General features: G+C 37.1%; 1 protein-coding gene across 26 annotated transcripts in view; it reads left to right on the top strand.

The window, feature by feature from the left end:
• Nucleotides 1–24,196, top strand: part of HDAC9 (histone deacetylase 9) — a 919,102-nt gene that overhangs the window by 451,874 nt on the left and 443,032 nt on the right. Inside the window, exons 1-2 of one of the 26 annotated variants that reach the window (XM_021674169.2) lie at nt 14,365–14,650; nt 15,529–16,050. The exons of the other annotated variants lie outside the window; for them this stretch is intronic. The gene's annotated coding sequence lies outside the window, so the exon portion shown is untranslated. Of the gene's footprint in view, nt 1–14,364; nt 14,651–15,528; nt 16,051–24,196 lie in introns of those variants that run through there. 26 annotated transcript variants of the gene reach the window in all.

Here is a 24,196-nt window from a genome sequence, read left to right as displayed (position 1 = left end):
TGTTAAAAGACTTTGAAAAGCTTCCCATAATCACTTCAACATAACAGAAAAGAAAACTGATGATTGTGTGCATTTTGTGTATTTATGGTTTTATACATTATGTAGTTTATTTCATATATAGACTTGTTTTTTTCTCAATCATTTTTTTAGTTGTTTTTAGAATAAAGAAAATGCATTCATACCTTGTTGAGAAAAGAGTTTTGAACTCATTGGATTCACCAGTTTTTTAAATCTTTATTGGTTTTCATTGATCTGATGTGGTTCATGATTTTTCATGACATTCACTCTTTTAAAATGAATCTTAAAATCCAGATTTTTCTCCACTTGTCACATTACTTATCTATAAAAACTGGATTTATTTTATCCTCTAATTGTTTTTTAAAAATACGTATTTAGTGCTTTAAGAATGGAATAATTATAGGTCGGCAGGTTCTCTTCTATAATCCTAGCAACTTGCGGGGGTGAGGCAGGAGGATCACTTCAACTCAAGTTCAAGTGGAGTCTCTACAAAAATAAAAATTAAAAAAATAAGCTAGGTATCATGGCAGATGGGAAGCTGAGGTGGGAGGACTGGGGAGGTCCAGGCTGCAGGGAACCAGGATCATGCCATTCCACTTCTGCCTCGGCAACAGAGTAAGATCCTGTTTTTAAAAAAGAGTGGAACAATTATTAAATAATGTATATTCTATCTGAAAACAATGTTGTTAATGTTTTATGGAAGCTGTCCCCAGAGTTGAGGGACATTTGATGATGCGAAGTTAACCAACCCATGACTGCTTCAGAATAGAAAGAATGTTCAATGGTATTGAACAAAAAAATATGCCCTTGCTGAAGCTGCTTTTAATGCTCCGTAGCTCTGACTCTAACAAATGAGTTATACTGGCTTTCCATTTAATGAGCTGGCAGGGAGGTTTTTTTAACTACTGCAAAATCTTCTAGAAAAAAAAGAAACTCTTGTTAGGAAGTCTCTGAAAGGGTCTGAATTTTCTTATTTTACATTCATTAACTTTTTATTTTATTCAAAGTTCAGAAATAGGCTATTGGTCATGCATTGTGAACTCACCATCTGGCTCCATCCAGCTTTCTGAGGGATTTCCCCCAGTGTCACAGTCTTCTGATGTACTTCATGTTTGTAAAAGTTTTGAATGCTTAATTATATATATAAAACATATATTTATATATGTATGTGTATATAAATACATATATGTAACACTTATAAAAGTATGAGAATTTAAATATAGGTACATAGTTTCAAAAAACCAATCAGTATATAAAGGATTATAGTGAAAAGAAATTATCCTCTTTTTCACTTCAACTTTAGCCCAATTCGTTTCAGTACTCCAGTCTTGCCTCCCATATTAGCCATTTTAACAGTTTTTTACTCTTATGCTTCTAGTGACAACCTCTCTGTCTTTAAATAATACTTTTGCTTTATTCACTTTCAACATTGTCTATTTGACTCAATGCATGGTAATAAGAATAACTCACCAGTTTTTCTCTTTTCTCTCCTGCTTTGAAATATACTTACATTAGTCTTAGTTCATTCATTTATTATAATAATTATTATTAATAGTAATTAGTGTTCAGAAACCTCAGGAAGAATAATTCTCTTAGCTGGTTTTTAAATTGTTGAGATATGTGTGGATTTTGAATGATTTGGAAAGCAAGTGTGGACTACTAAACTATAAACATCATATAAGTGTGCTGTATTAAGGAACGTGGTTACACTCAAATTACTCTTTTAGTTAAGAAAATAAGAATTTAAACCACTTGACATAAACTGCAGGAAATTGTTGAATGATTTATCTTAATTGAATTTCTTTAAATTCTTTCCTGTGATGTGCTAATATGTATGTAATTAAGAACCAAATGAGAAATGGACTCTTGAAAAAAACTTTAAGTTTTGAAAACCTTATAAAAACATAAAAAGTCATTTTCCCCTATGATTAAAGAAAATCAAGTTAACGCATGACCTATATGTTGGTCCTTGACAGTCTTTAATAGACAAAGTACTGGGTTTCCTATAAATAATAAAATGGAAAGAAAAAAAATCCTCTGTTCCCTTCATACTTTTACCCCCTGACTCATTGACGATACGACGTAATTCTGCCTCTAATATGCTTGTGTAAGCAAAACTCAATACCTTTAACCTCCCAGAACCACAGTTCTGCTCTCCGAGTTCTATTGAACTCAATTTCAATACAAACAAGTAAAGGAAATGTTTAAGAAGTTGATGTGTGATGAAAAATGAACTCTTTTATGTTTTGTCAAAATTTGGTTATTCTGAAAAAAATTGTCAAATACATTTTTTGGTTCAAAGCTTTCATTTTATATTTAAATAATTAGAAGACTGGGCATGGTGGCTTATGCCTATAATCCCAGCATTTTGGGAGGCCAAGGCAGGTGGATCACCTGAGGTCAGGAGTTTAAGACCAGACTGGCCAAAATGGTGAAACCCCATCTCTACTAAAAACAAAAAAATTAGCCGGATGTGGTGGCATGCGCCTGTAGTCACAGCTGCTTGGGAGGCTGAAGCAGGAGAATTGCTTGAACCTGGGAGGTGGAGATTTCAATCAAGTGAGATCGCACCACTGTACTTCAGCCTCGTTGATAGAGACTCCTCTCAAAAAACAAAAAACAACGAAACCAAACCAAACAAAACACAAAGAATTAATATATTTCCATACTGAGGCATCACATTTTGGCTGTGCAGGAACACTGTTGCCTACAGTAAGATTATGAACTCTCCTTAAAATATGTTTCTAAAACAAGATTAATGTATTTGATTATTTCTGGATACAGAGGTGGGAAGAGAAGTGGTTTAATTATTCATTTAAAATATACCATTTCCAAAAATTAATTTGTACTTTCTTGTTAAATTATACAGTTTTCTTAGAACATCATAAACATCTTGTTTATTCCTCTTTACTCTAAATATTGACTATCGTGAGAGCTGTTCAGGCATGAAACACCAATTTGAATTTTGGGTTCTCTATGAGTGAACAAGTAAAATTATGGAAATGCTATATATTGATCCTATACAGTTTTTGTTTTAAATCAAAGTAAGTCATGCATTTAGTTTAAAAAGGAAAATGTCTTTTAATGAAAATAGCAGTTTTCTGCCTTGCCTCTCCCCAGTCCTCCTTTTCACTCCACAGTAGCAACTACCTTCAACCGTTCTTGCTTTCTTCGTTTTTTTCACTTTAATATTTCTAAATAATGTATTCATATAGAAAAATACTTGTTTATACATTTTAAGCAGTATGCATTTTCTCAGCCTGTGAGATGAGGAGGTTCCCCTGTATGCATATGTGTACGTAAACAGGAGTGTGCTTGTGTGTTTACACACAAACAAATATGTGTACTTTTCTTCTTTACTCTTTCCAGTAGTTTAATCAGATCAATAGTATTTATTTGACTAGTCAAATGTTCACTGCTGAACCAAGTCACGTATTATAACCATGTCACTTTTCAAGTTCAACTTAGCCTTATTTTCTGGAGTTCATTGCAAATTCTTACCCCCCTTTTTATCTGGTGTGGTATACTTTGATGTCTCTACCATGTGCTTATAAAAAAATACTTTCCACTCCTGCAACATGTCGACTCTATTTCATCCTGGAGTTTCAGGCCCTTTGTCTCTATTCGGAACTTGTTGTTCCAGGTTCCCTACTCATCCTGGGTCTGCTCCTTTGCTGTTCTCTTGTGTAATCCTCTCTGTCTTGGATTCTTGTGGCTTCTTTGTTGGTTTTCTTTTTGTTTTAATTTTCTGAAGATTATTTTACAATAGCTTATATTTGTTGAGTTTTTACATGCCTGAAAATGTCATTTTTCTATCCTTTTCAATGATAGATTTGTGTGACTGGGCATAGAACACTTGTGGAAAATTATTGTGAGTTCCAGTCCCAATTTGATTCTCTTTCTTTTGCATGTGGCTTCCCTAACACCTTTGGAAGTTTTTAAAAATCTTCTCTTTATCTCTGTGATTCTAAAATTGTACAACAGTATATCTTACCCTATTCATTTTCTCGGTAATTCTATGGCCTCTTTCACTTTGGAGGCTTATGTTTTCAATACTTACATTTTTACTCAAATTATTTTTCTTTCTTTAATATAATTTATTCTCCTTTGTGTTCTCTACTCTTATTTTTCTGCAGTTCCTACTAGTTCAACGTTAGACTTTCTGATTAGAGTCCAGTTGTTTTTATTTTCTTTCAGGTAGATTTAGTTCACTTTGTCTTCAAGAATATTTAGTGACATTTTAATTTACTGAGTTTTTAATTTCAAAGAGTTCAAAAAATTTTTTAAGCTTTTCATCAAAGTGCACAGTTCTTTATTTTAGTGTACTAGGTAATTTCCTCTATTTGATAGAGGTTATTAATTATAGTTAACCACACTTTAAATTTTCTATGTGCACTTTATACTTTTTCTCTGCTCTCCTACTTTCATGTTTGTTTTGATCTCTCCTGCATGTTGGGAGCTTTCATATTTAAAAGCAAGCATTTAATCTTTGGAAGCTCATCATTTGTGTGGCAATTGTAGCATAGAGGGGTTCTGGTATAGACTGCTTGGGCATTTAGCAGCCCTTTCAGTGGGCACATGTGTGTTTGTGTTTATGTGGATAGAAAGATTCCTTGCAAGTGCAGACATGATGGCTCACAGTTGTAATGCTAGCCCTTTGGAAGCCTGAGGCAGGAGGGGCACTTGACACCAGCCTGGGCAAAACAGTGTGACCTTGTTTCTACAAAACAACAACCAAAATTAGCCAGGCATGGTGGTGCATGCCTGTAGTTCCTGTTACTTGGGAGGCTGAGGCAGGAGGATTACCTGAGCCTTAGAGGTCAAGGCTGTAGTGAGCTGTGATTATGCCACTGCACTTCAGTCTGGGTAACAGAATAAGACCTTGTCTCAAAAGAGAGAGAGAGAGAGAGAGAGAGAGAGAATTCTTGGCTGCCAGAATGGGTGGGGAAGTAGATGGGTGGGTGTGCTCTGTGGAACTGCACTCAGTCCACCACTTTGTAGCTCTTGTGTCCTGTGTTTCCACTAGAGCTTTGGCCTCATCTAAGTTTTGTTTGTCCAGGGAATAACAGTTCTTCTAGTGAAAAGAAGGGTGGTGAATACAGAGACTGGGCAAGGACCTAGAGAAGGGGAGAAATGTCTTGGCTGTGGGGGAAAGGTCATGGTGATTTAAGTAAGCTGCAATCAGACTTTAAACCAATCCCTGCGCTTTTGACCTTGCGCTTGACCACTCGTCTTCCTCTGTGCCTTTGCCTGCAAGTTGTGAACCTGTTAGGGCTTCTCTGGCATGAGGCTGCTTGTTGCTCACCCACTGCAGTTACTTTTGGTTGTGCTTTCTTCTTTCAATGTGGCTGTAAATCATTATTCAGCTCACTTTCCATCTTCAGAAATTCACTGAACTCTCTTGCTCTTTCTTGTCATCTCTTCCTTCTTTTTTGTTGTAGGTTTATAGCATTTTAATTCTTTTACTGTCATTTTATGGCATTTCTGAAGGGAGTATAAATAAATGCATTTGGTCAATCCATCATTTTTATTCAGATGTCATACAATTTTTAAATCACCCCCAAATTGATATAATATTATTGTCGATGTTCTTATTATTATTTATAACATGAAATATTTTAAGTTAATAACACTAGAGCCTTTCCAAGAAATTTCCCAAAATAGACTACGGAGGAAGCCCATTATTGCCATGGACCTGATATATTTACATCTATAATTTTGGTGAGGATGTCGTAAGATTAAAATTTGTGATGAACATTGTAATCTCTCTCAATCATGATCTCTATTATATCTACATACTTTCATTTCTTTATTAATTGTTTATCCATCCAGAACTCAGTTATCCACCAATCTCATTTTATTGATAACAAACGCTAGAACAAACACAGTATCCGAAATGGCTTTGAAACGACGTTTGCATCGAATCTACAAATGTTTATCTGGGGGTAGCCCATAAAGGCATTAAGCAAAAAAAGCATTTACTTCTATAAGTACAACAGCTTTTGAAATTTACACTTCAAATACTCAGAATTTAGCAAACAAAACAGAAGAAAATAAGAGGGAAGCCTATCACCAGGCGAGGAATAATCAATGAAATTCTTAAAGACAAAGAGAAGACAGGGGAGTGAATGGTAGCCAAAGGAGCTCACGTTTCTATTAGGAGCTTGTAGCAGAAGAAGCTATCGGTGCCCCACCCAAACCTCCCTGGGTTCTATCATTTTTATGTCCCCTGGCCTGGCTCTTGTCAGAAAAATCTCTTTTTGCCTTAGAGCTTTTTTTTGTAGTTCAAGCCTACACCACAGCCCAGGTGCATGACAGGTTAAAAGTGCCAGAGAATTAATGCCACCAGGAAGTAGCCTGCAATGAATGACTGACAGAGTTGATGAGTAAATACCCCAGCTTCCTTGCCCCTTGGTTAAGACTAAAGTATGTGTTGTACCCTGGTGACTAGAGGGCCCTGGAGAGATGGAGCTCCAGTTGTCACTGTGGTAATCTGCCTGTTTTCTTGGCTGCCTTCCTTTACCGTCTCATTTCCCTACTCTACTATAAGCCTGCTGTTTTCCTGAATCGGCTCCTAACTAAACCACAAATTCGAACTAAAATTTGTGACTTAATTTGGGAGAACCCAAAATAAGAAAAAACTATTTAGATTTGGAGAATAATTATATATTCCTCAACAGGACATTATTACATGTACAAAAAGTAAAATACTTAATTTTCAGGATGACCCATGTTCAGTGAGGAAACGTCAGTTATATTCACCATATTCTGTGTAGGAACATGAAGATTATGTATATATTTAAGAATACTGCTACTTAGTCTAGCTAACATACTGCAGTTCTAATATTTGACCTTTAGTTATATGGAAATTTAAACCACCCTGAATGATTTATCTGATAAAATTCTGGATATGTAAGAGCTCTTGAGTTAAGGAAAACACATGTGTGAATGTTAAGATCCTTTAAAGAGGCCGGGCGCGGTGGCTCAAGCCTGTAATCCCAGCACTTTGGGAGGCCGAGGCGGGTGGATCACGAGGTCAAGAGATCGAGACCATCCTGGTCGACATGGTGAAACCCCGTCTCTACTAATACAAAAAAAAATTAGCTGGGCACGGTGGCGCGTGCCTGTAATCCCAGCTACTCAGGAGGCTGAGGCAGGAGAATTGCCTGAACCCAGGAGGCGGAGGTTGCGGTGTGCCGAGATCGCGCCATTGCACTCCAGCCTGGGTAACGAGTGAAACTCCGTCTCAAAAAAAAAAAAAAAAAAAAAAAAGATCCTTTAAAGAAATAGGAGATTATTAACTAGTGCACAACAAAGATCCTTCATAAGCCTCTGCAAATCCATGAGAATATACTAGGGAGGGTATTAAATAAGTTAGTGATAGTTACTACTCATAGAATATAGAATATTCTAAAAATTTTTTAAGTTATACTTTAAAAGTTATGAAATAAGTAAATGCACAAACTACTGTGTGTATATGTGTGTGTGCTTTCTCCTGGCTTCTCCTGGAAACTAGTTTACTAGAATGTCTTCATTGCTAACATATTTCCACATTCTCCTAACTCTCTTGGGATTATCTGAACTATAGAGCAAACTTACTGTCAGTCTACTACAAAAATTTAACCAACAGGAATAATTGTAAAGCAAACATTTTAAATGTAATCTAAATAAAAAATTGCCTCCTTGCTTCTCCATTCTGCTTTTACATCTTCTAACAGGAACTACCAGAAGAGACTAAGGACTAAATTTTGGGACAGGTGAAGGAGAGAGTTAATCTCTTTGCCAGGAGAATGGAGGAAACATATCTGTTACTGTTGTTTCTAGAGGAATGGAACTGAATTAAGAGGGTTGGGACAGAGAAGAGAAGGTTTGGAAAAGGAATAAGGAGAGGAGCCAGGAGACCTAAAAAATAACTTGTATCCAATTGCATTTTACAGCGATTGTGCTGCACGCGTCTCCAATGCTACAGTAAAAGTAAATGCCCACAAAAAGGCCACAAATGAGTGATTTATTTTTATAGGGATCAAAAGCAGAAACATTATTTTTCCTAATTTCTATCAACAACAGAATCAATGCCAGGTCATGGATAAAGGTGGAAAATGCAGAGCCAAAAACAGTAAGTTAGTGGAGACAGGAAGTTAAAGCCAGAAGTAACCATAAGGTTCTAAGTCCTTGGAAATTCCCTTACATACAGAGAAAGCCATTGGATTTTGTATATGGGGGGATCACTGGTTCATCCCAGTCTGACCTAAAAGTTATGTGGGAGAATAGTTAAGTTTCAGAGAGATGAAGCTAATATCTGAGTATCTGTTTAGTGACCACAGACATTGCAACTCTTGAAAATGCCCAAATTTTGAACTTGAGCACTTCAGTTGTAGCCACAGAGTGAAGAGGTAGACCAGCATCTTTCCTGAGGACTCAATTGATGGGCCTTTCCTTCATTCCTGCATAACCAGAGTGAAGAGGTAGACCCGAATCTTTCCTAAGGACTCAGTTGATGGTCATTTCCTTCAGTCCTTCATAGCCACAGAGTAAAGAGGTAGACCAGCATCTTTCCTAAGGCCTCAGTTAATGAGCCTTGCCTTCAGTCCTTCATAACCTCAGGCAGCATCTTCCTCTGTGCCTGACATGATACCTGCTCTGTTCTGTGCTGTACAAGTTTAATGGACTTTGCAGTAGGCTACCCATTCTTTGATAGCCTTGATTGTATGGAAAGAGGGGAACTACAGTACTTTTTTTTCTGTAACAACTGTCTGCTATTATTTTCTGTACATTTCTCTGGCATTCACGCTCTGAATTTATTTTATGGTCATGCATTCACTTACATTCTCCCATGGAATCTCACTTTCCATTTAGTCATCCTCTTCCCAAACTTGAGGATGTTTATCTGTGTTGTCTGGTATCCCACTAATGACAGGTCCTGTCTATCAGTTTGCTAATTATTGTATAGCTCAGCCACAGCCCTGTGAAATAAACATACTAGTTAAGAATGTTGGTATGTTAAGGAGTAACAGTAAAGTATGTGAGTTGCATGCTTAGCAACAGTGACAGGAATTTATCGCTTCATTTTCATGGACATTTATGTTGAGGTAGATGAAAGGACAGTTAGAAGAGATGGTGTGTTTGGGAATCAGATATTCATACACTTGAATTTTACTTTTACCTCTTACTAACAGCTATTTAACAGCCATGAGCCTTAATTCTCTTGTGAAATCAGGATGGTAATACTTGACTCATGTGTGTAGTTACAAGTGAATGGAAAGCACCCTTTACATGATGGCTTGCACGTGATGGGGTATGGATGACTTCTGCTTGCCATGGCAGAGTCATAATAACACTTTCAAATTAGCGACTCACTTCCAAGCATGGAGTATAGGAAAGGGAAAATTGTAAAGTTATAGTGAAGAAACCTGGCAGAAACCTCTTTAACCAAGTTTCTTATTCTGTTTTCTGTTTCTGTGACAGAATGCTGGAGACTGTAATTTATAGAAACAAAAAAGGAAGTGTAGTTCTTACAGTTCAGGAGGATAGGGAGTTCAAAGTGTAGGGGCTGCCTCTAGGGAGGGCTTTTCACAGTGTGAGGAGAGGGCGAGAGCATGCTGCTCATGTCTTTATCTTCTTGTAAAGCCACCAGTTCTACCATGAGGCCTCTACCCTGATGACTTTACCTAGTCTTAATTACCTTCTAAAAGCCCCACCTCCAAATGGCTTCAACATATGAGTTTGGAGATTAAGTTTCCAACAAACGAAGTTTAGGAACACGGGAACACATTCAAACAATAGCACCAAGTCATCAAGGTGAACATCACCAGTGTTAAGTCATGTGTCTCTACTCATGTGGGTGCAATGAGAAGGGCACTTCACCTCATTGTTTTTCCCCCCAAATTTGTATCCTCAGTCCGGTCATAAATACCAGACAAAGCCTGTGCGTTGCCTCATGCCTGTAATCCCAGCACTTTGGAAGGCCAAGGCAGGCAAATCACCAGGTCAGGAGTTTGAGATCAGCCTGGCCAACATGGCAAAACCCTGTCTCTACTAAAAATACAAAAATTAGCCAGGCCTGGTGGCGGGTGCTTGTTATCCCAGCTACTCAGGAGGTTGAGGCAGGAGAATCACTTGAACCCAGAGACCGAGGTTGCAGTGAGGGGAGATTGTGCCATCACACTCCAGCCTGGGTGATGAAAATGGGAGACTGAAGCAGGAGAATCTCTTGAACCCAGAGGCCGAGGTTGCAGTGAGGAGAGATCGTGCCATTACACTACAGACTGGGTGATGAAAACAAGACTCCGTCTCAAAAAAAAAGACAAATTCAAATTCAGGAATATTCTATAAAATACTTGATTGGGAATATTCAAAAAGTGTGAAGGTCATGAAAAACAAGGAAAGATAAAAAACTGTTACAGATCAGAGGAGACAGCAAGTCAATGCGATCTGAGACTCTGGGACGGAACTTAGAGCCACAGAAAGGACACTGGTGAAAACTGATGAAACTCAAATAAAACTCGTAGTTTAGTAAACAGTATTATACTCACATTAATTTTGTTGTTTTAACAAATGTCTCACGGTTATGTAAGACGGTAGCATTATGGAAAACTAGGTGAAAGTTTTATTGTAACTCATACTATCTTGGAAACTTTTCTGTAAATCTGAAATTATTCCAAAACAAAATTATTTTTATTGTTGTTTAAACTTAAAAAGAAAAACGTGGTAGGTAACAGATCATTCCAGGGGTTAGGGTATGGGGAGCATAAGGGAGGTTTTAGGGGTGATGAGGCTCTTCTACATGTTGATCGTGATTATGGTCACTTCAATCTATAAATGTGTTAGAATGAGTGCACCAAAAACATCAATTTTACTGTATGCCAATTTGTTTAAAATAAAACAAAAGAAACAATTGTCAATGGGAAGAATAAGTACCTTTTACGTAAATAAGGCAAAAGGGAAAACGTTTATACACCGTATAAAATTGCTGCCTTCTTTCTTACATATAACACTGTTATCATCAAGTTGAAGAAACCTTATTAAATATATTTATTCTTTGATTTAACAAATATTTGTTGAATCCCAATGATGTGTCAAGCACTGTGCTAAGGCTTGGTAGTAGACAAGGAACTTGATGTTAATTCCTTGTTAATTATATATTCTAGATGTTAAGCCCTTATTCTAAGACAGGCCAGCATATACTTGCATGAAGTCAGGGCCTAGACATATGGGGGCTTAAACAGCCATGAAATATTTACATGATATTTCAAGATAATGTTGGTACTCTATTAAACAAAGCGAGTTATGATGACATAAGAGGAGACTTAAGACATCCTTTAATGAATAAAGAATCTTTGTGAAGGAGTTGCAAAGAACTTGGGAAGAGTTTTCTTGTCTGTGATGTAAGACTATTATATTTAGAAAAGGAACATTGAAATTTAAACATTGTAATATTTTTGTTTCCAAAGTATATTAAAATACCCAATACTAATGAGCATTTAGCATAAGTAAAACAGTACTATAAGGACTTTACACATGTTAACCTACATGATTTTTGCCAGAATTTTAGAAGATAGATGCTACTATTTCCCCCATTTTATATATAAAGAAATTGACACCAAGCATGTGATGTGCCTAAGATCATACAACCAGTAAGTGAGAGAGCCAGAATTGGAGTCCAGGCGTTTGACTCCAAAGCACACACTCCACTCCACTAAATACATGGCATCTGTAGTGATGGTCATTTAACTTTCCCAGCTGGAAAGAGCATAAAGTGTTTCAAATATCCAAGGAACCGTGTTTTTTTTTTTTTTTAATACTGCTTTAAAAAACAACTAGTTATAACATTTGTTTTTTTCTGGAACAGATAGCCTTTGCCATGCCTTCCAGTTGGCACCTTGCCCCTTGCTAGTGTGCATGGATGGGTGCCTTTTGCTTTGCAGCCTGCCAGTAGAACGTGACCTTGGCAGCCCCGTGTGCCAGCCAAGATTCTAGAATAGCAAAAGTAGCTCTTAACTTCCTGAAGAAACTCTTTGAATCACCAGCTATGCCTTGCCATATCTATCCACATTGCACTAGTCCTTTCACAAGAGGCTCACAAGCTAATGATTCTAAGTGGGGCTCAATTGTTTCTCTAATACATTCTTTCCTTAATTTCATGTTTTTCTGTGGTTGGAATTTCCTGCTGTCTAAAATATTCTGTTCTGTATTATTCAGCAATGACCTTATTTGCTTGCAAGCATTGTGGCTACAAACATAATAATTAATTATGTGGAATTTTGTTTAGAAATTTTTTTGGAACAAAAACAGGAATTCTATCTCTGTACAGTGACTGAAATACAAGGACCCTCTCTAAATGAATTATATGTGTTTAAATGTTCATATTTTAAAGTCTGTTTAATTCTGAAAATCTTAATAATAAATTTGATGGCAAGCAGACTGTGAGTGGAATTTTAGATAACAACATATGTTCATAGTGATTCATGAAAATGTAATCCTTTATGGTAAATCTGTATTATTTATACCAAATCTTTCTCTCTGGCCTAGACCGCTTTTTAAAATTCCAGACTTCCTATAGATATATCCATTTAGATCAGGGTTTTTGAACCTTGATGCTATTAACATTTTGACCTGGCCAATTATTTGTCTTGAGGGGCTATCCTTCCCATTGTAGGATGTTTAGCAGCGTTCTTAGCCTCTGCACACTAGACGCCAGTAGCAGGATCACGCCACTCTCTTGTGACAATCAAAATGTCTTCAGAAGTGGCCAGAAGACCCCTGGGCGATAAAATCATCTCCATTGGAGAACCACTGATTTTGAGTTCTATAGGCTTATGAAAAATGGCCTATACAAAATTAAATTCATTTTCCTCTTAGAGCTTCTCTTACAGGGAGGTTAGGAGCATGTCTGAAGCAAACTCTGCCTCTCTCCTTTCATAGCTGTGGAACTTGATCAAATTACCAACTTTTCTATACCTCAGTTTCCTTGTTTCTACAATAAATACGTTAATACAACTTCCTTCACATGACTGTTATGAGGATCGAATAAACTAATATGTTTAAAACATTTAAAGCAGTTTCTGGCACATAGGATGTCTAAGTTAATGTTTGAATAATCAATTAATACTGTTAAATGTTAGCAACAGTCCTACAATAAAGGAAAATTCTAAGATTTTTCTTTCTATAGAATATGTGCACATACTTTTTTAAAAGGGAGATTAATAAGTAAAAGTAAATACAGAAACAAAGCTCAACATCATTAATAATCAAGAAAATGCAAAATAGTACCATGATATATAAATCGGTTACATTTGGGAATACTTTTTAAAACTACTTCATATTAAAAAGAGTGTGGCAAAAGGCCCTATATGCTGCTGATGTGAGAATGTGTGTCTGTTTTCTTTCTCAAGGATCAGTTACGCCTTTGTATCAGAGCTTTAAAATATTTATAGCCTTTCACAGAGTAAATCTAGCTCTAGAAATTTATCCTAAGTGTGTAATATGTTCAAAAATTAATGAAGTATATTAATTACTGTTCTTTATAATGGCAAAATTAGCAGCAACCTAAAATCTCAATAATGAGAATGATGAAATAGCTCATGGTGAATTTATGTTGTGCAGTATGTAGATATTACATTTTTCAAATAATAGTAAATTAGGAGAATGCTCGGACCATGGTAATAACTGGTTCAAAATGCCTCCATCACTTTCAAGATAATAATAAAAATATTTATGTGCATGATCATGCACACATAAACATACACCTTTTAAAGTTATTTTTTGACAGACCCTGCATATTTATCAAGTCATTTTTTCTCTCTAGGTTTACTTCCAAATTCTCTACCCCCACACCTTAAGAGATTCTGATACATCATAAATAGAGGGACATACATCTTTACATGAAAACGACATGGAAGATTTTCTGAGGGACATGTGAATGGTGAATTTGCATGATGTGGAGACCCAAAATGGCTGAGGACTGCTGCCCAGTACCCCAGCTCTGTTTACCTGCCTAGAGTTTCCTGAACAAGCCCTGCTGCTTCTATCTTCTGAGCTCTCACCCACCAAGCCATTTCCTCTACTTGGAGTTTTCTCCTTCCCTTTCTGCTTTTCCTTTCTCAAAACCAAGCTAAAACATTGCCTGGGAATGTTTTAGGATGTTTAGCAGCATCACTGGTTAGGAAACTTGTCCTGTCACACTGTTCAGATTCACATGCCTTGCTTCTCTGTACTTCTGTGACAACACATGAGGACCTACTTACTCACGCATGCATCCATATTTTCTGCTATTCATTTGCTTAAAAATGTGAATTGAGAAATGCCAGATTCTACATTAAGTGCTAACTGAACTTTCCTGCTCTTGTGGGACCTACATTCTTAAGGAGGAGATGGAATATATTTTTTAAAACATAAAACTTAAATTTATTTTGAGGTGACTTTGATGAGCTCAAAGAAGCAAGAGAGTGAACGGCAGTAACATCAAGGGACAAGCATTCTAAGTATTGGCAACAGCATGTCTGAAAGTCCTGGCCTTGCTCTGCATAGTTTAGGAATAGAGAAGTGGCTCTCAAGTTTGAGGCCAACAGAAGTGCAGCAAGAAATGAGACCAGGAAGACACCAAGATGCCAGATGATAGAGTCCTGAGGCCACTGTAAGATCTTTGGATTTTAATCTGAGTGTGTAGAATAACATGATCTTATTTATGTTGTAAAACATTAATACGTAACCTTCTGGCTGCTCTGTAAGAAGGCATTGCAGGACCCAAAGTGAAAGCAGGGTGGTCAGCTAGAGGCTGTCATGGTGATTTAGTTAAGTGATGTTGGTGGCTTGGATCTAGGTAACAAGAATGGAGGTGGGGAGAAATTAACAGCTTTGAAGGATATTTTGAAGGCAGAGTTGATAAGAGCCGATAGATTTGGTATAGGTTAAAGAAAGCAAAGCCTCCAGGGTAACTCTTTAGGTTTTGGGCTTCAGTAATTGCATGGATTATTGAACTCACTGATGGGGTAAACACTGGGTGAAGGACATGTTTAAGAATGAAAACATATGAATAGGGTCTGACTATATCAGATGTGAGATGCCAGGCAGGCGTCATTGCGGACATGTTGAAGGGACAGTGTTTAGGAAAAGGGTCAGAACAGAGATACGTATTTGGGCATTCTGCTCATGTAGATAGTACTTAAAGTTATGGTGCTGACATGCCTACTAGGGCTGTGGACATAGTCTGTGAAGACACAAGTTTTGAGGTCTGAACTCTGGTACACTCCACTATTTAGAGAGCAAAAAGAGAGGCCAACCAAAAAAAAAAAAAAAATTGAGTAGGAGTGGTTAAGAGAAAAGGAGTATGTGGACTGTTAGAAACAAAGGAAAGACAGTATTTCAAGAAGGGGGAGCTGATCATCTGGGTCAAATACATAAAGAATTTACCACTGGGTTTGTATTGTGGAGGTCATTGCCAAATGGCTGCCTTTGTCAGAGCCTTGATGCTATTCCTTGGCAAATGTTGTTTTATTTATCTGTTTCTTCCAGGAAACCCGTAAACCTCACGTAGGAATGATTTTGCACTCCAGAAACCTTTGGCAGTATCTGGAGACATTTTTGGTTGTCACAACTGAGTGGGAGTGTGGTGATGCTACTGGCATCTAATGGATGGAGGCAAAGGATGCTGCTGAACATCCTGCAGTGCACAGAGCAGCTTCCCCCACACAACAAAAACAGTGATCTGTCTCCAAACGTTAATAGTGCCAAAGTTGAGAAATCCTGCATTAAACTTTGAGTTACCAAAGTGTGTGCTCAGACACCCCAGGATGGACCCACAGGAGTGCTACAGGATATTTTAAAGTTTGAATGGACACACAAAGACATCTGTCAAGCGCTAAATGAACTACAAGCTCATGACAATTCAGTTTCACCATTAACTTTCTTTGTTTTTTAAAATAATGTATCTTTGTAAAACTTGGTTTTGGAAGTTGCTGTGATAAGAATCAAATACTTGGTGAAAATCAATGTGGAATAAGAAGTGAGAATGGCAGCTTCCAAGCTGACTTCAAGGTTTGTGAAGTTGGGTGGTGACCAAAAGGAGTTGAAGTTTTGTTTGTTTGTTGAGATGGGGTCTCGCTCTGTTGCCCAGGCAGGAGTGCAGTGGCGCGATCTTGGCTCACCACAACGTCTGCCTCACGGGTTCAAGCAATTCTCCTGCCTTAGCCTCCCGAGTAGCTGGGATTACAGGTGTGTGGCACCATGCCCAGCTAATTTTTTTATTTTTAGTAGCGTCGTGGTTTTACTATGTTGACCAGGCTGGTCTTGAACTCCTGACCTCGTGATCTGCCCTCCTTGGTCTCCCAAGGTGCTGGGATTACAGACGTGGGCCACTGCACCCAGCCTGGTGTTGAGTTTTAAAGATGTAAATAGTTATTAAGTTTTTTGGAATTGACAACTCAAGAAACTCAATTATTAGGTATATCTTTTAGCCTAGAGGGTGTAGTAAAAAATTACTGATATGCCACGGGCACCGTAAAGCAGAAGGCTTAGAACTGCTGTGCTTGACTTTAATTTCTTTGGGAATAGGCATTGTGTATTAGTACTTTACATTAGCAGCACCCGGAACAGTGCCTGCTCCAAGTGTGAGGTGTGAAGATGCCAGATATCCATGTGGAGATTGAGGGAAATTTAATGAATTTAAAAAATAAAATGGCAGGTATGAAATGAATGCAGGGGCACATGTGCACTGTAGTGTTAAGAGAATTATATGTTAAGTAGCAAAATTCTACCTACTGTTTACTGCACACTACCACATTCGTAAGTATCTTCCTACTTATGTAGGATAAAATAAGATAGGAAAAAGGAATGAAAACTGACTTTCTCATTCTTTGGCCTGTGAGTCTCTAGACTAAAATTTCTTGAGTTTAGTACAAGTTTACTTCTTCAGATTATATTATTTTTCCCCAATACAAATTTCTATTCTCACTTACCTTATGCATATTGACAAAACTGTGATCTTATTCTGCAGGAATATGTGAATGGGAGTAATTTGAATATCTCCTAAATTTTTGGCTGCTTTTCTTCCTGCCCCTTTTGCCAAGCACTACATGCCCCAGCCTAATGATTACACAGATGTTGGAAAGAGATGTTCTTTTTAGAGTTAGTGATTCTATTTTGTTTTTGAAAAAAATCTTTTCAGTGTAAGAATATGATTTCAGAATATAAACTTGTGGAAATATTCTTGGTATAGTGGCAATAAGTCAACTTTTAGAATGGGGTATATAGCCCCATACATCTCACTCTCACTGGGTAACATCTGGAACAAGGTGTTCTGTTTCTTTGACACTGTTTTGTCACCTGTAAACTTGGAATATGAACTCTCAAAGTTCTAATGAAGATTAGCCTAGTTAGCTGATGACAAGTACCTATCACAGTGCCTGACACAAGAGGAGATATTCAATAAACTGTAGCTTCTCCTTCTATTTCAACCTGACCTATCCTGACACCTTCCTTCTCCTCATTCTCTTAGTCTTTTGTTGGACTTTAACTCCTAGGAAGAACCTTATAGAACTTATTGCATTTTAAAATAGGCAAGCTTTTTGCTTTCTTCGTATTCTGTATTGTATAGCGGTGGGTTAGTATTTTCCCTATTAATAATGTAGTGTATCAACAGATATCACTATATCCATAGAAAGTTCCCCAGCAAGGACAGAAATGGAGAATCACTGAGTCACCAGTCTCCCCTCACCTGAGAGTGTTCACAGTGAAACTTCTCTCCATTGTGTGTTTTGTGGCCTTGCTTATTTGCTTATTGCAACTTGCTTATTTGTCTAGAATTTGAGATTATAGACCCCATGGATAATCATATTCCAAGGCAACTATTAAAACTAAAATTCTGTAATAGTTACAACTTCTACTAAATCTTTTTACTAGAGCAGCCAAAATGCAGTCTACCTGTGAAATCTGGCTGACTTATCTTATTCAGCATATAAAAGTTATGTTTATTCTATACTATAGTCATTTAAGTATTTAATAGCATGAGTCTAACAACAGTTCATACTTTAATTAAAAATAGCTTTATTGCTTAAAAAATGCTAATGATCCTCTGAGCCTTCATGGAGTCATAACCTTTTTGCTGGCGGAGAGTCTTGCCTCAGTGTTGTTGGCTGCTGACTGATGAGGGAGGTGATTGCTGGAGGTTGGGGTGACTGTGGCACTCTCTTAAAATCAGACAATGAAGTTGGCTGCATCAGTTTATCTGTAGCAAGTGATGCTGATGTGGTTTGACCCACATTAGAACTTCTTTTCAGAATTGAAGTCAATGCTTCTCAACCTCTGCTGCCACTTTATCAGCTAAGTTTATGTAATATTCTGAATCCTTTGTTGTCATTTCAACAATGTTCACAGCATCTTCACCAGAGGTAGATTCCATTTCAATAAACAAACTCCCTCTCCTACTCCCTCCCTCCTTTTTTCAAAACAAGAGTCTTGCTCTGTCACCCAGGCTGGAGTGCAGTGGCATGATCTTGGCTCACTGCAAGCTCTGCTTCCCTGGTTCAAGCAACTCTTGTACCTCAGCCTCTGCAGTAGCTTGGACTACAGGTGCACACCATCACACCCAGCTCATTTTTTTTTTTTTTTTTGGTATTTTTAGTAAAGATGGGATTTTGCCCTGTTGGCCAGTCTGGTTTTGAACTCCTGGCCTCAAGTGATCACCTGCCTTGGCCTCCCAAAGTTCTGGGATTACAGGTGTGAGTTACTGTACCCCACCTTTAAAAAAATTATTTTCTTCATTCATCATAAGAAACAACTCACCCACTCAAGTTTTATCATGAGTTTGCAGCAATTCAGTCATATATTCAGGCTCCACTTCTAATTCTAGTTTTCTTGCTATTTCCACCGCATCTGGGGTTGCTATTTGCAACCCCCTCAAACTCATCCATGAGGGTTTGAATCAACTTTCTTTTTTTTTTTTTTTGAGACAGAGTTTCTCTCTCATTACCCAGGCTGGAGTGCAATGGCACGATCTCGGCTCACCGCAACCTCGGCCTCCTGGGTTCAGGCAATTCTCCTGCCTCAGCCTCCTGAGTAGCTGGGATTACAGGCATGAGCAACCATGCCCAGCTAATTTTTTGTATTTTTAGTAGAGATGGGGTTTCACCATGTTGACCAGGATGGTCTCGATCTCTTGACCTCGTGATCCACCCGCCTCGGCCTCCCAAAGTGCTGGGATTACAGGCGTGAGCCACTGCGCCCAGTGTTTGAATCAACTTTCTCAACCCCCTCAAACTCATCCATGAGGATTGGAATCAACTTTCTCCAAACTCCTACGAATGTTGATATTGTAACCTCCTTCTATGAATTATGACCATTCATAATGGCACTTAGAATCGTGAATCCTTTCCAGAAGGTTTCAGTTTACTTTGCCCAGATTCATCAGAGCAATTACTATTGATGAAGACTTGAAAATTGGACTTCTTAAATAATAAGCCAAAATGACTCCGTGATCTATGAGCTGCCGAATGGATGTTGGGTCACATGGCATAAAGCAAGCATTAATCTCCTTGCATGTATCCGTCAAAGCTCTTGGTGACTAGATGCGTTGTCAGGGTGGTAGTATTTTGGAAAGGAATCTTTTTTTTTTTTTCTGAGCAGTAGATCTCAACAGTGGGCTTAAAATATTTAGTAAACCTTTCTGTAAACAAAAGTGCTGACATCAAGTCTTTGACATGCTATTTATAGAGCACAGGCAGAATTGCTTTAGCATAATTCTTAAGGGTCCTAGGGTTTTTAGAACAGTGAATCAACATTGGTTTCAACTTAAAGTCACCAGCTGCATTAGCCTCCAACAAGAGAGTGAGCCTGTCCTTTGAAGCTTTGAAACCAGGCATTGACTTCTCTCTAGCTATGAAAGTCAGCATCTTCTCCCAATGTAAGGTTGTTTGATTGACATAGGAAATCTGTCATTTAGTGTAACCACTTTCATCAGTGATCTTAGCTAGGTCTTCTGGGTAACTTGCTGCAGCCTCTACTTACATTTGATGTTTCAGCTTGCACTTTTATGTTACAGAGATGTCTTCTTTCCTTAAATCCCATGAACCAACCTTTGCTAACTTCAAACTTTTCTTTAGCATCTTCTCTCCTCTCTAAGCCTTCATAGGATTGAAGAGAGTTAGGGCCTTGCTTTGAATTAAACTTTGGCTTAAGGAAAGGTTGTGGCTCGTTTGATCTTCTATCCAGACCTCTAAAACTCTCTCTGAGCAAGTAATAAGGCTGTTTTTTTTCTTATCATGTGTGCACTCAATGGAATAGCACTTTTACTCTCCTTCAAGAGTTTTCCGTTTGCATTTACAACTTGGTGGTTTGGTGCAAGAGACCTTGATCTCCACTTGTCTTGGCTTTCAACATGCCTTCCTCACTCAGCTTAATCATTTCTAGCTCTTGACTGAAAGTGAGAGTGTGCAACTCTTTCTTTTTCAGTTGAGCACTAAGAGGCCATTGTAGGGTTATTTATTGCCCTAATTTCAATATCGTTGTATCTCTTAGAACAGGGAGACCTGAGAAGAGGGAGAGAATCAGAGACTGACTACTGATCAGTGAAGTCAGAACACCACCACATTGACAGATTAAGTTTGCCATCTTGTATGGGTGTGGTTTGTGGCACCCCAAAACAATTACAGTAGTAATATCAAAGATCACTGATTGCAGATTACCCTAACAGATACAGTAATAATGAAAAAACTGAAATATTGCGAGATTTGATAGCGATACGAAGTGAGCACGTGCTGCTGGAAAAATGGTGCTGAAAGACATGCTCAGAGCCGAGTTGCCACAAACCCTCAATTTCTAAGAGGCAAAATATCTACAAAGCACAATAAAGCAAAGCAAAATAAAATGAGGTATGTCTGTAATTGTATCTGGTATGTAATCAGCTTTTGGATTTATTGCTTTAATAAATGTATGAGTCTATTGGTGTAACCTTCACGATGTAAAAAAGCCACACTTCTGTAACTACATTCATGACAAAGGACTCATATCTAAAATGTATGAATAACTCTCAAAACACAGTAGTAACATAACCAAACAGAGCAATAAGGAAATGGGCAAAAATATATTATATATAATATTATATATTATATATAATTAATTATATAATATATAATATATAATACATACCCTAACAGATGCAGTATATATCCCTGGATATATATATAAAATATAATTTTTATTTTAAATATAATTTATATTATAAATTATATTAAATATCCTTGGATATGTATATATATCCAGGGATATTTATATAATATATAATATATATTATATATATTATATATAATTTAATATTTATATTTTAAATATAATTTAATTAATATATTAACATATTTAATCTGGAAAATAGTTTAGCTGTTTCTTTAAAAATATAAAAAATATACTTACCATATAACCCAGCAATTGCAGTTCTGGGAATTTGTCCTATAAAAGTTAAAACTTATGTTCACACAAAATATTGTACACAGTTGTTCATTGCAGCTTTTTTCATTTGAAATAACTCAAAAGAGTAAACATTCACAGTGTCCCTCAATAGCTGAATGGTTAAACAAACTGTGGTATATCCATACCATGGAAAACTGAATAGCAATAAAAATGAATGAACTGTTGATACAGACAATAGCTTGGATGGACCTCTAGGGCATTATACTAAAGGAAAAAAGCCAATTTCAAAAGTTTACATATGATATGATTCCATTTATTAACGTTGTAAGGATGTTAACTTCCGGATTTTGATATTGTACTATTATTATGTAAGATACAACCATTGCAGAAAACTAGGTGAAGCTTTCACAAGATTCCTCTCTGTACTACTTTTGCAACTCTCTGTGAATCTATAATTATTTCAAAATGAAAAGTTTTCTTTTGGTAAAGTCATATTTTAAACACACACACACACACACACACACACACACACACACAGTTTCTTGTGGGAAAATGTTATTTTGAAGTAAATTGGGAATGTAGGCATTTTATTTATTCTTTCCAAAATCATTGTTTCTATTTTTGTGGGCTTTTTTTTTCTTTCTTCTTCCTCTTCCTTCTCTCCCTCTCCCACTTCTCTTCTTCTTCTTCTTTTTTATTTTTTGGGTAGGATTTTGAGATAGCTTACTTGAGGAATGCCTTGGGCATTTCTTTTTTTTTAATGATTTTCAACTCAATTTTAGTTATTTAATTTTTCTGTGATTATTATTTGGATATATGACTTTTTTTGAGAAGGGCATATCATTTCATAGCTATCTCATTCTTTTAGAACACAACCTTTTTGTTTTTTAAATATTAAAAGCTAAAGCAGAGAAAGTTAGTGATAGAAAGTAGGAAATAGAGTAACAAAACTGAGAATAGCCAGTTGCCCTACCAACCTGTTCTGTTCTTTTATTTTATATTGTACTATATTGGATCCCATTTTATTCCTTCCATTCCATTTTATCACTTCCCAGCCTATATCTATTCCATTCATCCTACTCTGTTCCATTCTATTCAATAAATATTTAATCAGTGTTTGGTATGTGGCAGGTGTTAGTCTATGTGGCTTGGCAGTACCAGTCAACACAATAGACAACACATTGCTGCTCTTTTAAAGCTTGCAAGGGAGGGAGACAGAAACAAAATAGACTTAATTCATAAGTAAATTTTAGAAGTTAGTGAGTGCTGTGGGATAAAGAAAAAGTTAAGCAGATGGGGGATATCAGGTGGGAATGGAGGGGAAGTTAAAATTTTCAAACGGGTTAAGGTGTAAGAAGCTGTAAGTAATTTTGCCATAAATTGGTCTGAGCAGTGCGTTTTCTGATCACTGAAAATAGCAAGGCCAAAGGCACTAGGTAAGATGTGAGATGCCTGGAATGTTTAAGAAACAGCAGGGGGATCAGAATGGCTGGAGTAGAGTGCTGAGAGGAGAGCAGGTGCAGGTGAGGTCAGACAGAAAAGAAGAGTCTGACTACACAGGGCTTTTGAAGGTCTTGGTTTTTACTCTGAGCAAAATAGCCAGCCATGGTAGGGCTTTCAGCAGAAGACCACATGATTTCAATTACAGTTTAGGACCCTAGGAATCCTGTTGAGAAAGACATTGGCTATTCTATACCCTTAACAGTGAAGGCAGAGAGCATTATTATTCATATTATTAACAACAACCACATATACCAAAAACCCTCAGGATATTTTGAAGATAGAGTCAAAGGAATTTTCTGATAAATTTAATACAGATTGTGAGAGAATCGAAGGGGTAAAAGATGATTCCAAGGATTTGGGCATGAGCATCTGGAAAGATAGTGTTGCCAACAACCAGTATGGAGAAGATGGCATATGGAGCAGGTTTGAGGGGGTGAATATCAGGAGATCTTTTTTTAGATATGGTAACTTTGATATATCTTTTAGACATACAAGTAGACATTGCTTGTAGGTATATGAGTCTGGAGTTCACGAAAGAGATTCAGGCCAGAGGTACATATCTGAGAGTTGCCAACACATAGTGATATTTATCATGAGATTAGACGAGGTTACTGATGAAGTGACTACAGGTAGAGAAGACCAAGAACTAAACCCCAGGGAACCAGAGTTAAAAGGTCAGGGAAAAGAGAAGGAACCAGAAAATGACACCAAGAAGCAGCTAGTGAGATAGAAAACCTGACAGTGTAGTGTCCTCTCAGCCAAGAGAAGACCAAGTTTCAAAAGGGATCTAATCACTAAACTATACCTATTACCGTCAGTGCAGATGTATATGATGTGGTTCAATATCTTCCTGTATCCCTAATTTTATTTTTATTCTATTTTTATCGTGAAAACAGGAGCGTGTTATTTTTTGGAATTTAGCATGCTAAGGAAAAGTAGACTTCGTTGTTGCTGTTGTTGCTTAAGTTTCAAACAGAGTCAACATTGTTTACAGCTGTTTTAAGAAATAGATTTGGTGTTAACAGTTTTTCTATGGTGAGTCTGAATTTCCTTGACCCATTGTTTACAGCAGAAGGAAACCACTCTACTTATTCTAGGAGAGTGGATTGAAATGTATTTTATGTATAATTATTTTAGGAAAAAGATACTAAGCATCTTGCCTTTATTATGATCACATTTGTTATTACCAGCATCTTCTATAAATAGTACTTTTTTGGGCTACATTTTCTTGTGGACATGTGCATTTGTAAAAGATTAAGCATTTGGCTTGGAATTATCA

Source organism: Aotus nancymaae, unplaced genomic scaffold (assembly GCF_030222135.1).
Source record: "Aotus nancymaae isolate 86718 unplaced genomic scaffold, 86718_ANA_hifiasm-v0.15.2.pri h1tg000025l, whole genome shotgun sequence".
Taxonomy (NCBI): Eukaryota; Metazoa; Chordata; class Mammalia; order Primates; family Aotidae; genus Aotus; species Aotus nancymaae.
This window is presented reverse-complemented; position numbering and strand designations above follow the sequence as displayed.